This window comes from Solenopsis invicta, chromosome 6, assembly GCF_016802725.1.
Source record: "Solenopsis invicta isolate M01_SB chromosome 6, UNIL_Sinv_3.0, whole genome shotgun sequence".
NCBI classification, from domain to species: Eukaryota; Metazoa; Arthropoda; class Insecta; order Hymenoptera; family Formicidae; genus Solenopsis; species Solenopsis invicta.
The window spans coordinates 24220859-24234462 of record NC_052669.1 but is presented as its reverse complement, the minus strand read 5'-3'; the positions used below and the strand labels follow the sequence as shown (position 1 = coordinate 24234462).

The 13604-nt window shown below is 48.6% G+C and overlaps 1 protein-coding gene across 6 annotated transcripts in view; it reads right to left on the bottom strand.

Annotated features, from left to right (window-relative positions):
• The window catches only part of LOC105200537 (retinoic acid receptor RXR), a 74395-nt gene that overhangs the window by 45096 nt on the left and 15695 nt on the right, over nucleotides 1-13604 (bottom strand). Inside the window, exon 1 of one of the 6 annotated variants that reach the window (XM_011168160.3) lies at nucleotides 5106-5218. The exons of 2 other annotated variants lie outside the window; for them this stretch is intronic. The gene's annotated coding sequence lies outside the window, so the exon portion shown is untranslated. Of the gene's footprint in view, nucleotides 1-4559; nucleotides 4722-5105; nucleotides 5219-13604 lie in introns of those variants that run through there. 3 more of the 6 variants (XM_011168155.3, XM_011168157.3, XM_011168156.3) reach the window with 3 other exon arrangements.

The window sequence follows — 13604 nt, the reverse complement described above, 5'->3', positions numbered from 1 at the left end:
CGTCGGGATCGAATTATCAATTTAGTACAGATGACTCGATGATTTAACGGAGTTAATTTCCGATTGACTTCTTATCTTGGACTCGTATTTACTGAATCTCCGCTCTAACCGATTGATCGGAGCCCCCTCGCGCGTCCCGTTTGTTCTACCGCTCGATTGTTCTCAATCATGAAGCAGACTCGATCATCCGTGTCGATCGTGGGTGGATCGCGATACGGCGAGCGCGACTCTTGCTGATCACTACTGATCGCTAATGCCGAGGTTGAAGTTCAAGGTTAACGTCAAGACTGCGCCCGGCCTGCGCTATAGCGGAGACAGATCGATATGTGCCGGGTGCTATACGGATTCGTGGGCGAGAGCCGGGCGATCCGAATCGTGACTTGAGCAAAATAAAATCAAGCTTTCCAATACGATTCTTGGAACAACTAGACTCTGTTCAAAATTACGTCTCTCCCAAAGAATCTGGATAGCGGAGTGACTCGCGTGCGTTGTAGATACGATACAGTCCACTGTTAATTTGAACGGATATGCCTCTGAGATTCAAGCTCGCGGATAAATGTGTGAGAGGAGAAAGAAAAAGCTAGGAGTATCGACGAAAGCATCGTAAAATGTCGAGGGTGCGAGGAGCCAATCCTCTCTACGCTTGCGTACGCGATGATATTTCTCGAGCGTCAAGCAACACAATAAAATAGAGAGAGAGTCGATACGCCTTTTCGCGTCACAGCCAAGAGTGACGTATTATGTGCATTATCAATAGAAGCGATATATTTCCGAAGCCGATGATAGGCTGACGTAATTAAAAGACGGGGATGATCGATAATGTTATTATAGAACGTGCGAGAACGCGAGCGAACAACATATCGTCCTGCGAAACGATCGATCGGCCACGTTAATTCTGGTATCCTGCACAGGTCAACGGCAAAAATATGCCGTGGTTATAGAGAAGACTATATTTTATGCATGACGCGATAGACGCAATCTCTTTCATGCGCTACCAATAGGATGCAGATTTGGGCTGCTCGATTGTGAATAGCCTCCGCTCTCAAATGGCTGGCGAGAGAATTTATGTTACTGCGAATAATTTATATCACAACTATAAATTCCCCCTTTGAGAAATTTTCCTTCCGTTACAACGAATGTAATAAATTATAGATTTTCTTTTATATTATACATATATATGGCTCTTTAGAGAATTGGACCGGGCTTTTAAAATAAATTCGTTTTAACGTAATAAATTAATTTATGCAAAAAAATAAATTTTTGTAGTAAGAACTTGATCTTCTATTGATGTAATTTAAATCGCGACTCACACACATATACACATGAATCTTGGCTACTTTGCAAAAAGCGTGCAAAAGTAATATCTCGTTTTCACGATCACATGTGCAAAGGACATTGACACGAAAGGGATATAATTGCTTTTGGTTTTTTTTTTTTTTTTTCGAGAAACACATGACGAGGCAACCGTTATCAATTGGACTCGAGTCAGATTCGTGATACAAGAGAGATATATTTTCGCTGAGATTGAGTCTCCGAAGACGAACACAACTACATTGTGATTACGTCAACGATTGAAATCCGCTTAAAACAAAAACTTGCGGATGCTGATGAGCAGCGTCGTATACTATTGCAAACGTAAATGTCGTGACATTTAGGGTCACACATTGACGCTACATGAAAATGAGACTTTTACAGACAGCGACGACGATACACGTACGCGATTCGGCTTTGTGCGTGTGTGCCACACGTGCACTGAATGTCATCTCGGAGCATTGATTTTCCACAATACGAGTCCGCGTGTTGTCTGCGGGACAGCTTATTGACTTTTCAACAATTGCGATATATGTATAGCGTTCGTAGAAGACGCGAACGACGAGCAGCGAGAAGTCACCGGGCTAGCTGTCGTTATTCAAGTAGATTCGAGTGTAACACGACACAAACACACACACAAACACACAAACACACAAACACACACAGGAATCTGACAGATTCACTAAGACGAAAGCGCAATTGGTAAACGGCGGCGTTATGTCATATAGCTATCGCGTATTTGTTAAGAAATTTGTAGCGTTGTCGATTTCAATTCAACATCTGCTAACTTATGACTTTATTTTCTAGCCAACGTATCAATAGCCAATTTTTATAATAATTAATTAAAAGAGTTATTATATAATATTTTTCATCTTTAAAATGTAATAAATTTTGGACGCCCTCGATTATTTTCTAAAATTTAATCATAAAATAAAATTAATCTCTTTATTATTTCACTAGAAAATATGAAGTACGCCAATAAGTGGCGCAACGTTGAATTTGCTTATTGGAGTCAAATGTCGAATTTAATGCGCGATAAACGAAGCGTGGAACGGAGTGTAAAATTTCGCGGAGCACGTGTGCATTCAGCCGAGCGCGGTACACGCCGCGATATGCGACTAGAGAAGTCATTGCGCCTGTCGTTACTCCGCACGGGTTCAAGTATAGCACGTGACGACACTCGCTCAGATCATCGAAGCGCGCTCAAAAGCGCGACGTGACGACTCGCGTTTTCTGGCTGACGACTGGTGTTTCTTGGCACGACGAAATAAACGCGAGGCTAATGGCAAAAGATCCGAACATGCCCCGATGGCTGTGATGATTATCGCGGAGATTCCGAACGCGGTGCTAGTGAATACCAACGTGTTGATTTTTAAATCTTTTTTTGCAGACATTAAAATTCACCGAAGCACGATAATCTATGCCGGAATTCGCAATAACTTTTGATAAATGACAGACCGGTGTCACTCGCCTGCCATTAATCGCCACTATATTTTCGGTGGCCGTCGGCCGATCGTTTTTGCTGTTAAATTTAGTCGCAGGATTATTTCGAGATTACTTCCGCGTGCTCACGATGGATAGGCCGTAAATCGGAGAGAGAGAGAGAGAGAGAGAGAAAGACAGAGACGGAGAGTAAAGAAGAGAAAGGGTTCACCGCCTCTCACGTCAAGCCGCGCGATTCGCGCGCGCGACCCGTCGACCCAGGCAAGGCCACCGTACAGCTGAAGCCGCCGTTTATCGATCTCTCGCGACGCCGACGAGGGCGGTCACCGCTGCCCCCCCGCCGCCGCCGCCACCGCCGCCGCCACACCGCCAGCACCACCACCACTTCCACCACCGAAATGCAGCTTTCGCGCGATCATCCGCGAAGGTCGCGAAAACGCTCCCGAAGGACGGCCGGGATGCACTCTCGCTCTCCCTCGCTCTCCCCCGGCTGCTGCAATCGACTGGCGTGTAAACAGAACGCCCGTCGGCCGGTGCAGCGATGCAGGGAAACCCATTGGCACACTGTGGCGACTTGGCGCTATCGATCGCGACGACGACGCCTCGTGCTCCGATAATCGTACACGTCGGACGCGCGACGGTAACCCTTTAAACGCGGATTAACCCCGCCCGGGGAGAATTGCAAATTCACGTGATTCGGAGCTGAGAAAACGGAAGAGTTAAGCTGACGAGATTTACGAGAACGAACGGGGAATGAACAGTGACGCGGGACTTCTTTTTAAAATCTAATTGATAAAAAATAAGTAAAATGTTTCTTACTCGAAGGCTTCGTCTTAGGTTTTGTCTTTATCGTGACTTTGAACAACCAACTGCAGTATCTACTAATATATCAAGAAATAAGTTACGTTACAGTTATGATTACTTGAAACAATTAATCACAAGTTCTTAGAAATGTTTAATCAAACTTGGAAACACCTCTTCGCTAATTGACCAATCGTTTCTTAATCCCAAACTTGGCTAAAGTAAGAAAGATAACAGAGGAAAAGTACATTAATGATGAAAAGTGTGAAGAAATCAAATATTAAATTTAATAAAACTTAGCACAAGAAAAAATTGCAATTTTTTAAAAAGTGACGTTCGTAGAATCTTGATTTATAAAGTTAATAATTTATAATAACAATAACAGAGAGTAAAGACGTGTAGAGAAACTGAATTTATTTTTTTAAACAACTTAAAAACGCACATTGACAATAGGTAAAAAATTACAGCCAAAGAGATTCGTATTTTACAAAACACAATGCCAAGTTTAGTATCAAGAATTTACTTGCCGTGTCACCGCGAAGTTCTCTGGCGTGCAGCAATACAGAAGGGTTAACCAACTTAACGAAGCCTTCGCCTTGCGGCTTGCATACGCGCCGTGTCGTCAGCGACGAAAATAAGCAACACAAAACGTGCAACGTCCGAGCGAGCGAGCGAGCGAGCGAGCGAACGAGTTCGTGGCCAGCGAGAGATTTGGCAGCGTAAGAAGCTAGCGCGGAGTCCGCGCGAGAGTTTCGAGCCATGCACCATCCGCTCGTCTCGCCTCGTCTCGTCTTGCTCCGTCCCGGCACGCTCGCGCGCAGAGCAACAACAAATCGCGTTCGCTGCACCGAGGGAAATAGAGAGAAAGAGAGAGAGAGAGAAAGAGAGAGTGAGCAGCCTTCTCGAATTTCGGGAGCGCGGGCAAACGCCCTTCCCACAGATTTCCCACTGGTGGTACTGGCAGCAGCGGCAGCAGTTTCTACACCAATGCGCTTTTTCCGTACATATTACACACAACAGGCATCCACTTTTCCTTCTATAAATCTCGAACCAGAGACACTTGAAACCTCGACGCGAAATTCCCTCACGCGAAACCGATCGTCGATCCCGTCGAACGACCGCGCGCGTTCCTTCTCTGACACGCGTGCTCCGCTCTCTTGCCGTCGCGCCACACGAGAACGCGGAAAGTAAACGTCGCGCACTGGACGATGCACTCGAGAAAGAACGAGGGAGAGAGATAGAGAGGAGACGAGAATCCGTGACGCACCGGACGCGCGACCCGGTCACCAGCGCGAGCGGAGGCTCCGAGTGAAAAGAGGGAAAGGGGAGAAGAAAGAGGCGCAGCGAGGGAATGGGTAAAACGAGGAGAAAGGTAGGCACGAGAGAAGAGAAAGAGAAAGAGAGAGGTGAGAGTAAAGTGTAGTTACGTACGGTATGTCGGAGAGAGAGAGAGAGAGAGAGAGAGAGAGAGCAAAAGCGAAAGCGAAAGAGGGGGAGAGAGAGAGAGAGAGAGAGAGAGAGAGAGAGAGAGAGAGAGAGCGTGGTGATACCTTTCGCGCGTACCCGAGCGACCCGATTCACCGACTGACTGACTCAATGACTGACTGACTGACTGACTGACTCGGAGATGCACGGCGCTAAAGGCGACTGAGTGCCAGCCGGCCGGTCTGGCTCTCGTTGCATGTGAGCGTGCAGTCTCGGGACGAGAGGGGGAGACTGGGACGGGCGGAGAGCGGTCAGGGGAGTAGTGGGGTGAGAGGACGACGAGAGGACGCGAGGAGGAGTCGGCGAACGAGTGAGCGAACGAAGAGGGGAGTGAAGAGAGGGGTCAGGGGAGAAGGAGTGCAACAAAGTCCCGCCCGGCGGCTAACGCTCCGCTTCTTCCACTTGCACTTTTGTTGAGAGGACGAGAGAGAACGAGAGAGGAACATTCGCTCGTTCGTTAGTTCCTTCGATCGGTCGGTCGATCGTTCCTTTTGGACTATCGTCGCTCTCGGCAGCTGTGAGATTCTTTATCAATAATTATAATACGAGAGCATCGCGGTTCTCGATATCGCGAAAACCGATTCCGACGCGATCGCGATTGAACGAAATTCCGATTGGGAGATGAAGGTGGGAGGAGACGAGAGAGGCTTTCAGAGCATTTGCGAAAGGTTTGAAGGAAATAAAAATTCTCGATATTAAAATGTAGAGTTTGCGATTTTGGAGGCGCACAGGTAGACTTTTTCACGGCGGGGTACAAAGAATCATGCGAAAAGAATAATTCCTGCGAGAGGCGGATATCTCATTCTCTTCGGTAACCGCAAGGCAATTTTACGAGCATCGAAAGACGGAACTATCGGCTTCCTTTCACTGCCGCGTGTATGCACGCGACTCATTAGACGCGGAGACCGCGGCAGTTATTATCGCGAACGACAGACGGTCTTAATGACTTATTGAACACGACTCGTGCACATCAGAGATCCCAGCTGACGAAAGGAAAGATAAAAAGTCACAGTTGCCGCGACGGAATCTAGCGAGATTCAATTCCCTCTCTCTTTCCTTCTCCAGCGACGAGAATATGCTGTGGATTTACGAGCCAAGTCATTCGTCCGTCGTAACTCGCTGGCCGTCGCGAATCGATGAAAACGTGCACCGCGACGACGACAACGTCGACGTCGACGCGGCGATAGTGGCGGCGGCGGCGGTGGCGGCGGCAGCGTCGTCGACGACGACGACGACGACGACGACGACGACGACGATGATGATGATGATGATGATGGAAACACAACCTCGTCGCTCGAGGTCTCGCCAAGTGAGTCTCGCGTGTCGTGCCGGAGAATGGAGAGAGATGAGAGAACTCGATGGAACGAAAGGCAGGACAAGAGACAGAGAGAGAAAGATAGTAAAAGAGAAAGATTACCAGACGATGAGAGAAAGAGAAAGGAACGGACGAAGCGAGCGGAAAGAAGCCGCCGATAGAGCTTGTGCCGCCACTGCGAAGCTTAGGAGTCAAGTTCTAGTGCACGGCCGAAACGGGAGAGTCGACCGCTTCTCTCCTCTCTCTCTCTCTCCCTGTCGGCTCTGCCCGCCCCACACCAGGCCGCCCAGTCGGGGGTCCGGAGTGGAGGAAGTATCCGAGAGGTGGTGGGAAAAACAGGGGAAACAACGGGGAAGGGGAGGTAGACGGATGGGAGCCTTGCACGGCGCGCTGTGCAATGTCGAGCGTGCGCGAGCCACCGAGAGAGGCCTCCTCTCCTCTCCTCTCCTCTCCTCTTGCATGGGGATTCTACCAGGTGTGACCGAAATTTGCGCCGTCGGAGCGCGAACGTGCGGGTAATAGGGAATCCGATAAGGGGTGCGGGAACGGGGAGAGGGCAGGTCGCGGGCGAACGCGCAAGCGTGTGTACACGCGTACTTGTGCACCAGGGGGGAGCACGCGTGCGTGTGAAGGAACGTTCGATCGGAGTCGGAGAGATGTTTTTCGCCCCCTTTCACCCTCCCTCTCGACGGCGGCGCGGCGGTAGACGGCCTGGTGAACGCAAACGTGCGATTAGAGCGTCGCGCGTTCATGTTGGATGCGTTCGCGAAATAATTTTGGCGAACGAGCGCGCGATCGGTGGCGGCGACTACGCTTTTATCGGGGGACGTAAGTCGTCCCATCACTCGCGGAGAGCGAGAGGCCGGGGCGGATGCGGCGTTACGTGTAATTTTAGACGTCGTTGCGAATAGTCGGGCGATCGATGGAAATAGCCGACGAGAGATTCGCGTAATGAGATTCGGGTCGATGCGGGTGAGCATCGCGGATCCGATGATACTCCTCCTCCTCCTCCTGCGCCTCCGCCCTCGATCGGCCCAAATACCGGGCCTGGAACTTTAATTTTGCGGCGCGCTCAATCCCGGTCGCGCGCAATATTTAGGGGATACGCGGCAACTCGTTATTAGCGACGAATGTGTGTATACGGGTATACACGTACGGCGAGAGACGTGGATCACGTACGGCGAGAGACGTGATTACGTGCGCGTGGGGACGGAAAGAGATTTTCAAGATCATTCGCGCCGGCCGAGTCGCAAAACACTCGCTCGCTCCATCGGCGGATTATTCGGAAGCGGACTGCGGGTCCCGAGCGCATGTAACGCAGACGTCGGGCGTTGCGTATTCTACGTGGAATAAATTTGGGATACGTGTGTGCCGTTACCGTCTTATTCCGACTAATTTTCACTACAGAAATAAACCGGTCGAACGCGTAACGCTTCCCACATTTTTCTTTCTCACCTACACCCACTCGTATCACAAAGGAAAAGTTTATAAATAACCATTTCTTCTCTATAATACGTAACCTCGCCCGCTTGAGAAACACGGCCATTCATACCGAATCCAGACTGAACATAAATAATTCTTTTGAAAGAAAAAAAAAAAAAAACAACACGCGGCTCTCGAATGCTCTCTTACGCTCGTACGTACACCTTTACAAAAGCAAGTGGCAAATATCTTTTAACATGCAAATTCAGCTATCTTCGCCGCATCGTTCATGTTTCTTTCAAATCCTCCGAACTTAGTAGTAACAATTTTACATCTTTACAAAGTGACTGGCCTTCCAACAATGACAAAGGGGAAAGCGTGTATGCCCGCGCGGCGCGCGTATATCTTTTTCAATCGTGTTTATGCACAACCGGTCGTTTTCTTTACAATTCCGATATGTCCGCTTGTTTTCGACAAACATTGATAAGGCTCGCTCGTTCGCTCGCTCAGTTACGGCCGTCTACGTTAAAAATAATTTCGCGAGATATATTCCCTCGGAAAGAGAGGAGCTCCTACACAGATGTGGACCGCGCGCGAGCAACCTGCGCCGCACCTGTTTCGATGCCGTCGATAGGCTCGCCATGGCAACATCCTAGGCACGCCCGCTGTCCCCACGGCGAGAGCCCGTTTTTGAGGAAGCTCGACGAAGCCGCTGCAACGAGCCCGACGGAAACCTGTATTCGCGAATACAGAGCGCGCCGGACGACGAGTTATCTACGTAATTTGCATAAAAAATAGTTCGGCGAACCGCCGCGATACGCGAGAAATCGAGATAACCCGTGAGGCTGTCCGAGAACCTCGCTCACTCGAAACGAGCTTGAAGGAGCACGCAACCGTGGGAATTTCGTGAATAAAAAATTCTTATAGCATCGGGGAAATTTGAGAGCGTCGGGAAGGCCAGTCGTCAAGTTGTTAAAAAATAAATATTCGAGATAGAGCGGAAATGGGACGTGGATTTGTATTAATTATCAATATTTGTACTGCCGATTATCGTTGGAGAGATACTGACCGAGCAAGTAAATTCAACAGATGAGATAACAATATTCGTCGCGGCATTTCTCCACGATACACACTTAGTAAAAGCGTCCGCGTGACGGTCGTGTTAATAATACGAGACAAGTGCATGTTGTGATACACCGAAGGCACGCTGGGCCATGGAGGGTTGAGGAAGTTGGTCGGTTTTTGCATCGTCGATGGCAGGCAGGCCAGTGTGCCTTTGGCCCATATGCCGGCGAACCGGCCGACCAACCACACCACGACACATCTACTATAGCCAAACGCACACCCCGACATTCGCCGCCGCCGCCGCCGCCGTCGCTGCCGCCGTCACCACTACCACAACAGCACCATCGGCACGTTTGTTTGTGCACGCGCGTGTACGTGTAGCTCGCTTGCGAGTGGTTGTCAAGGTTAGCCACCTACTCGCCGCTTGTGAGCCCCTGCACTCTTCGGTGCATGCGAGCCGTCTTTCCAGCTTTAAAGTTTATTACGTGTTCGCGAAGAAACATCGGATGCCCCGTCGCCTGTTGTCGTCGTCGTATGGCTTTATAAAGGCAGACAGTCGCGCGGCGAGATTATATTTAACGCGTGTATACACCAACAGTTGTTGTTCCGCGTGCGTCGACCTTGTTTTTACGAAATTCTGGGTCGCCATCTCTCTCCGCAGCACGGCGGGTCTCTTATCTGCGATACGCGGTATTACGCACGACTCGTTATCGCGAGGAGAAATGTTAACGCTCAAGTAACGAAGGTCAAACTGATCTTCGGTTTATCGTCGCCACTTAATTTAGGCATTGTTCTCTCTGCTACTTCGTTTTGTTAAATTTCACCTCTCCGGAATGAACAATTTGGACTTTCGAAAAAAGTCTTCCATTAATTTCGCATTACGATGATTGATGGTTTAAATTGATCGAGAAGAACAAAGACAATATTGAGAATCGCAAAGAAAAATTCTGAAGAATTTCAAAATTCTCATAGATCTCGCCTACATGTAGTAATACGTTGCATTCGTAAGATGCTTCTGCAATTTAATTTTCTGATATAAACGCAACAAGTTAGTGAATGCTAAAAATAGGTTTCATTCGTAGAGTATATAGTTTGAGAAATTATGTAGTTGATATGCAGACTTGTGGAAAACCAATAAACGTATATACAACAAGCCCAATTGTAACAAGCTTAATATTCCCTCCAATAATTCCTATAATATCCTGCACAGGGTCACTGCACCAGTCAATGAACAAAATAAAAACAACGTAATATGAATATATAATTTTAAGCAAAAGTGATATTTTAATCGTAGACCTGTATGGAAATTAGATATAAAAAGTATTAATTTATTTGCAAATTACTATTTTTTAGTAGTGATTAATTTAATATTTTTCTTTCAACTCATTTGGCGAATGCTCAACGACCGGTACAGTGACCCTATTTATCTCGATGCAGCGCGCGTGATTTTCGGTAGCATCGCGCAGGCCAATTGATGCGGTTCGTGAACTGCATACACTGTGAAAATGCATGCCGGTCGCTGCCAGTTTTTTGCGTGTGCAGCAGTAGGACGAGAAAAGGTTAACTGGACTCGCCGATATTCCGTTTACATTCTTCGTCGGAACTGGTTTTCGCCGGGGCGTCGTCTCGTTGTCGTCGTCGTCGTCGTCAATTCTATGTGGTCCCTAGAGAGCGAGATCGGCCGAGAAACCGGCGCGAACAAAAGCGAAATCCGGGAATTTCGCACAGGCGGAGCAACAACGGTCCGACAGACAAAACGCGCATCTGAATGCATCCCGCGTTGCAGCTCGTTCTCCCTTATGCACTCCGGGATTCGGATCGATATTCAAATGACAGCGTGCTCTTCCGATTGTCGGACAATGAATCATTGTGAGCGTTAAATATCAGGTCGGTCTGGATCATCGAGTTTCAGGGATTTCATTCCGTGTTTCTTCCGATGCGTATGCATCACGATATACACGATATTGAGTGACGTGTCTCGCTAAAACGCATAAACGAGTCTCTTCGCAACGCATCACTGTTCATAAACTTGTACTGGGAGAAAAAAAAGTGCGACACACACGATCGAGTCTGTGTACTAACGAGGATTGACGCGGACATCCTGATGCGGAGTTTTTTTTTTTTTATCTCGAGTGAAATACTAGTTCGGACGAAGGCGCGAGGGAGAATATGATAATTTCGCGGCGTTCCACATAGACGAAGCTCGTGATTCTCGGCAAAGAAGTTACGTGACTCACGGAAACTCGCAATATCGAGTAGTGAACCGTGGCAGATGCTGCTGATAGCGCGAGTCTCTCGCGAGGATCGGCCGTCGAATAACAGACGAGCCTTCGAGCCAAGATCGCGCGCTCTACTTTTTATCCCGCAGATTCAGACTTCCTGCATTTATGTATATCGCGTTCTCGTCCGTTCACCGTATGCTAGTTCGTCCGATACAAAAGCCGCGTGGCCGACCAGAATCCCTAAACTGTCGAAACGTTACTCGGGACGACGAAGACGACGACGGTGATGACGATGCCGATGACGACCGATGTTGGATGAGGACCGACGTCGAAGGAAGAGAGAGAGAGAGAGAAAGGGGGGGGGAGGAGAAAAGTGAGCCTGGACGAAGGAGACGGAAGACAAGTGTGCGGAGTCGAAGCAGCTGTTTCGTCTGGTCTCAGCCGTGTACAATGCAAAATTCGGCCTCTAATTCTAAGGCGGTTCGCCAATCAGCCGCGTCATTGTTCGCCCGTTGTGAAAGCTCGCGAATTTTTAGGGGGGCTAATCGTTCCCTGAATCCTAATGAGCGACTTCGAGCGAGGAAAAGAGAGAAAACAAGAAAGGAATTCGCCGAGCGAGAACAACGCCAAGAGGGATATTCAATGGGCACGAACAGTGGATCGCTGCGGTGCCCCCGAATCCCTCGACGGCATTCCGTGGCCAGGGCACAAGCGATCGTAATTACGAAAATGAGTAATATATGATTATTACATTACCGCGACGGTCGGTTAATGCGGACGGAGTTGGCACGTTACTCGATCTAGCGCGAGCTCGCGAGCTGGAATCGGCTCGATTAATCTCCCAAGACGATCGTGCTATCGAGCACGCGAGGACGCCTATGCGTTTATCAGACGCATGATTCCGGGCGTCAGAAACAGTCACCTCGCGTACGAACGGTGGTCTCGAGAATCCACGTACATACAACACGTTCATCTGGTCGCGTTAACGCTACCACGCACGACGCATGTAGCTGCCACGCTATAAATAATGCCCATCCACGAGAAGCGACAGGATGGATGATCAATCGGGTGTAGGTGTGGAAAGGAGAGAAGGAGCGAAGAGCGAGACGAGAGATGACGATATAGTGCACGTGAGAGGGAGAAAGAGAGGGAGGAAGAGGAGGAAGGGGAGGAAGAGGAAAGAGCAGTCAAGGACGTTGTACGTGACCACTGCATTGCGACGGCGGATTCTGTGGAGGATCCCGAGATTCCTCGATACGGACTGCCTATAAACGCGAAACGGTGCGCGCGGTGTCGTCTTTATAGGAGGCGATGTATAAATAGTACGTTCACCCGAATCGCGCTTTCCTCGCGACCGATCCGGAACGCGTTTATTTCACGTTTCGGGACGCCTCCTCATCTCTTACGCGGCTGGGAAACGAGAAATAATAGTACCGCGCACGTGAACCCCCCCCCTCCCCCGTCGCGTTCATCCTTTTTTTAAGTTCGGTTAACTTTCGTATTGATTTACGATCAATTCGCGACGAGATTAAACTTAATTGTGAAGGATAGTAAGTGACTTTTCGAAGAGAGACAGGCACGCCCGCCCTTCGTTCATTACTTTTGCATTTCGTAGCTTTTTACGGGCACACTCTAAATAATGAAACATAAAATAAATTGAAAATACGCGTAATGTACGGTGCAGTAAATTTTCGGATGACACACGATGAAATATCGATTTCGTCGCGATCCAAACGAGCGGCCTGTATTTAATTACGCAAATATACGACTGCCTGTCAGGGAATACGGAGAGTGTTATTCATTATCGCAAGATGCGACGCACTTGGCAATTTTTCGGCTAAAAATAGTGTGGCGGTTATCTGCGCAAGCACGTGCGTTTTTGCAGCAGCTTGCGCGTGTCATCACGATATTGTAACATTGTAGGAGACTTAATCAAAATGCAAACGACGGTGTAATGAGGCCGAGATAAAGGCCGTCACCCTATTTGCTTAAACTTTTCTTTTCTTTTTGGGAGCGATAGCCGGAGAAAAATGCGTAATTGCTGACGCTGTAGACGCCTACTTTTGTTTGCACAGCGGTTCAAGGTAATCGAATATCGTGTTAACGATATTTTTATCGATGTAGCGGTATCTCGGCACAGAATCAATCTACCATGGGAAAACCCTCCGGACAATAATGACAATAATAAGGTCCGATAGAAAAACTCGTTGGAAATTTCGCGCCGAGATGCTTTACAGACTCCCGGGACACCATTTTTCCTGACCGCCGTTCAATAAAGCGTATCCGCTTGTGGATATCGCGCGAGTTTTCCGGTCGGTGAGAAAGACAACGCGCGCTTTCTCCTCCTCGCGTATTATCTTCTCCCGGTAGTTTCCCGGCGGGCCATGAGGTGAACCTTGGCCGAGTTAAGGATGACGGCCGTTCCATAAAGTACTCGGTGCGCGGGGCATCGTATGCATGATCTCGAGAAAAAAAATAATGTATATACCATTCGACGACGTATCCCCGTTTCTCCCGACGGAAGCAATCTATCGTTCTAA